Source organism: Ranitomeya variabilis, chromosome 1, assembly GCF_051348905.1.
Source record: "Ranitomeya variabilis isolate aRanVar5 chromosome 1, aRanVar5.hap1, whole genome shotgun sequence".
NCBI classification, from domain to species: domain Eukaryota; kingdom Metazoa; phylum Chordata; class Amphibia; order Anura; family Dendrobatidae; genus Ranitomeya; species Ranitomeya variabilis.
The window spans coordinates 628,720,493-628,725,428 of record NC_135232.1 but is presented as its reverse complement, the minus strand read 5'-3'; positions in this window follow the sequence as shown (position 1 = coordinate 628,725,428).

Below are 4,936 nucleotides of genomic sequence, written 5' to 3'. Positions count from 1 at the left end.
GGCTTCGCTCTCCCGGAGAGTCTTATATACGGCGGCTCTCTCCATCTGTCACTGAGCCCCGCCCCCCGATACACGGCTGCGCCCGCGCTGACCGCAGCTCACAGCCCCTCATCTATACGAAGACCTTGGGGCCCCCATGGATTGAGACCCCAATACTGGACACAGCCCCTCATCTGTCCTGAGACCTTGGGGCCCCCAGAGAGACCCCATTTACTGAATGTGTATGACACATCCCTTCATTCATTCATTTAACTCCCTTATATAGCGCTATCTTATTCTGCAGCACTTTCCAGATATTATCATCACTGTCCCCATTGGGGCTCACAATCTAGATTACCTATCAGTATGTCTTTGGGGTGTGGAAGGAAACCCCTGCAAGCAAACTCCTTGCAGATGTTGTCTTTGGTGGGATTTGAACCCAGGACCCCAGCGCTGCAAGGCTGCAATGCTAACCACTGAGCCACCATGTATTTTCCCCCATGAGACCCCCCCATTACCTCATTTGCAGGACACATCCCTTCATCATTCTTTTCCCTCAGAGAGACCCCATACCTTCAAGTGCAGGACTCATCTCATATGTCCTGTCATTTACCTCAGTTTACCAAGCAAGACCCCCATTACTTCATGTGCAGGACTCATCTCATGTGTCCTGAGTCTGACTCCTGACATTTACCTCAGGTTCCTCCTTTAGAACCCCATCACTTCATGTGAAGGACTCATCTCCTCATATGTCCTGACATTTACCTCAGGTTCCTCAGAGAGACCCCCATTACTTCATGTGCAGGACACATCACCTCATCCATCCAGACATTTACCTCAGGATCCCCAGAGAGACCCCATTACTTCATGTGCAGGACACATCACCCCATCCATCCTGACATTTAGCTCAGGTTCCTCAGAGAGACACACATTACTTCATGTGCAGGACGCATCGCCTCATCCATCCTAACATTTACCTCAGGTTCCCCAGAGAGACACCCATTACTTCATGTGCAGGACACCACCTCATCCATCCTGACATTTACCTCAGGTTCCCCAGAGAGACCCCCATTACTTCATGTGCAGGACACATCACCTCATCCATCCTAACATTTACCTCAGGTTCCCCAGAGAGACCCCCATTACTTCATGTGCAGGACACATCACCTCATCCATCCTAACATTTACCTCAGGTTCCCCAGAGGAGACACCCATTACTTCATGTGCAGGACACATCACCTCATCCATCCTGACATTTACCTCAGGTTCCCCAGAGAGACCCCCATTACTTCATGTGCAGGACACATCACCTTATCCATCCTAACATTTACCTCAGGTTCCCCAGAGAGACACCCATTACTTCATGTGCAGGACACATCACCTCATCCATCCTAACACTTACCTTAGGTGCCCTACAGAGACCCCCATTACTTCATGTGCAGGACACATCCCATATTGGTGCACCAGTCCACCATGGAGATAATGGGGGTGATGATGTGTGGCAGACAGTCACTCTCACAAATGTTATACACCTCAAGCGCAGATTGACTAGATTAAGTTTGTCGGCTCTCACTTACCCGCTGTTCACACAGGCTGACGAGCAATGCCGATAAGTATGATTTCTACTCATAAGTGTCCTCCTGACGAACAAGCATTTTGTTCTCTCGTCCAGTGATTGCCGGCATGTTTACATCGGATGTTTATTGACTCGTATAAAAGTGCCTTTAGCAAAGGAGTGATGGCATCGTAGTCCACACTAGGAACATCATACTTCTGAATTTGGCCTTAGGATTCACACTGAGGTTTTTTTGTTGAGTTTTTGGAGGAGAAATTCTCCCATGTACTCAAAAACCTCAAAATTCCTCAAAAAGATGCACCCTTAGCATTTTTTGCAGCCTTTTCATTTGTTAGTTTGCAGCAGATTCCATCAGGATTTGCTTCGCAGAGGTAACGTGCATTTTTCCCCCACCATCTTCAGGGTAAACAAAAAATTCTTAAGAAATCCTCATCTTTTATTATTATTATACATTTTTATAGCGCCATTTATTCCATGGCACTTTACATGTGAAAAAGTGGGCAAATATAGACAAAGTACATTAAACATGAGCAAAAAAACAAGGTACACAGGTACGTAAGGAGGGAGGACCCTGCCCGCGAGGGCTCACAGTCTGCAGGGCATGGGTGAGGATATACTAGGAGAGGGTAGAGCTGGTTGTGTGGCTGTTCAGTAGGATCACTGCAGGCTGTAGGCTTGTCAGAAGAAGTGAGTCTTCAGGTTCTTTTTGAAGATTTCAATGGTAGGCGAGAGTCCGATGTGTTGGGGTAGAGAGTTCCAGCGCATGGGGGAAGAACGGGAGAAGTCTTGGATGCGGTTGTGGGAAGAAGAGATGAGAGGGGAGTAGAGAACGAGATCTTGAGAGGATCGGAGGTTGCGTGTAGGTAAGTACTGGGAGACCATGTCACAGATGTATGGAGGAGACAGGTTGATGATGGCTTTGTATGTCATTGTAAGGGCTTGTTTCCACTTGCGAGAAACACGTCCGTGTCTCGCATGTGGAAGCCAAGCTCTGGCACCGGCACATTGGAGCGGAGCGTGCAGCTCCATGTGTTGCTATGCGGCCGCATGCTCCGCTCCTATGTGCCGGCGCCAGAGCTTGGTTTCCACATGCGAGACACGGACGTGTTTCTCGCAAGTGGAAACAAGCCCTAAGGGTTTTGAACTGGAGTCTCTGGGCAATAGGAAGTCAGTGAAGGGCTTGGCATAGTGGAGAGGCTGGGGAATAGCAGCGAGACAGGTAGATTAGTCGGGCAGCAGAGTGTAGGATGGATTGGAGTGGTGCCAGAGTGCTAGAGGGGAAGCCAGAGAGTAGGAGGTAGCAGTAGTCAAGGCAGCAGATGATAAGGGCGTGCACTAGTGTTTTTGTGGTGTCGTGGTCAAGGAAGGCGCGAATACGGGAAATATTTTTGAGTTTGAGACGGCAGGAGGAGGCAAGGGCTTGGATATGTGGCTCGAGGCCTCTTTCACACATCAGTGTCTCCAGTACGTGTACTGACAGTTTTCTCACGTACCGGAGACACTGACACACGTAGACCCATTCAAATGAATGGGTCTATGCACATGTCTCCGTGTTTTCACGGACCATGTGTCCGTGTTAAAAACACGGAGACATGTCTGCTTATCTCCGGCAGCATGTACAGCAATACGTCCTGCACACGTGCACACGGAGAACAGTGTGCACTCTCCTCCGTGTGCACGTACGGCGGTAGGAGAGACAGCGCTACAGTAAGTGATGTCCCCCCTGTGTGTGGTGCTGAAGGTGGCATTCATCTCTTCTCCCCTGCAGGAGAGAAGAGATGAAAGATCAAGTTTTTGTTCTTTTTTGTTAAAAATAAAGTTTGCTGGTGACCTCCCGCCTCCCATCCCCAGTGCACCGCCCGGCCGCTTGCAGAGAAATACTCACCCAGCTCCCACGATGTCTCCTCTCAGCGCCGGCAGCTTGTCCTGTGTGAGCGGTCACGTGGTACCGCTCATTACAGTGATGACTATGCACATATTCATCACTGTAATGAGCGGTACCACGTGGCCGCTCACACAGGACAAGCTGCCGGCGCTGAGAGGAGACATCGCGGGAGCTCGGTGAGTATTTCTCTGCAAGCGGCTGGGCGGCGCACTGGGGATGAGAGGCGGGAGGTCACCAGCAAACTTTATTTTTAACAAAAAAGAACAAAAACTTGATCTTTCATCTCTTCTCTCCTGCAGGGGAGAAGAGATGAATGCCGGCTTCAGCACCACACGCAGGGGGGACAGCGCTTACTGTAGTGCTGTCTCTCCTGCACGGTCCGTGTGGTCCTCGGGCGGCACACGGCTGCCGCACGTGTGCCACACTGATGTGCAACGTGAGCACACAGACACGGATAACTCCGGTACCGATTTCTCCGGTACCGGAATTATCTGGACGTGTGAAACCGGCCTGAAAGAGAGAGCAGAGTCGAGGATCACCCCGAGGCACCGGGCGTGTGGGACTGTGGAAAGTGAGCAGCCATTGACATTGATGGATAGGTCTGGTGGAGGGGTAGAGTGATATGGGGAAAGATGATGAATTCTGTTTTGTCCATGATCAGTTTTAGAAAGCGAGCAGAAAAGAAGGCCGATATAGCAGACCGTGTGGGATTTTGGTAAGGCCTGTTTCACACGTCAGTGGCTCCGGTACGTGTGGTGACAGTTTTCTCACGTACCGGAGACACTGACTCACGTAGACACATTAAAATCAATGTGTCTCTGCACATGTCAGCGTGTTTTCACGGACCGTGTGTCCATTTGAAAAACACGGAGACATGTCAGTGTTCGTGGGAGCGCACGGATCACACGGACCCATTAAAGTCAATGGGTCCGTGTAAAACACGTACCGCACACAGGTGCTGTCCGTGTGCCGTCCGTGTACCATGCAGGAGACAGCGCTGCAGTAAGCGCTGTCCCTTGCTTTGGGTGCTGAAGCCGGAATTCATTCCTTCTTCCCAGCAGCGTTCGCAGGAGAGAAGGAATGAAAAATCATTTTTAAAAAATTTTTTTGTGGTTAAAATCAAGTTCCCGGCAACCACCCCCCTCCCACCCCATAGAGGTGGAGCCGCATATTCATCACTGTAATGAGCGGCACCACGTGACCGCTCATACAGGACAAGCTGCGGCGCTGAGAGGAAGCATCGAGGGAGTTGGGTGAGTATTTTATTTCCAGCAAGCGGGCGGGCGCACAGGGGGTGGGAGGGGGAGGTTGCCGGGAAGTTTATTTTAACCACAAAAAAAATAAAAAAACATTGATTTTTCATTCCTCCTCTCCAGCGAGCGCTGCTGGAGAGAACGGATGAATGGCGGCTTCAGCACCACGCTGGGGACAGCGCTTACTATAGCGCTGTCTCCTGCACGGTCCGTGTGGTACTCAGTCGGCACACGGGCGGCACA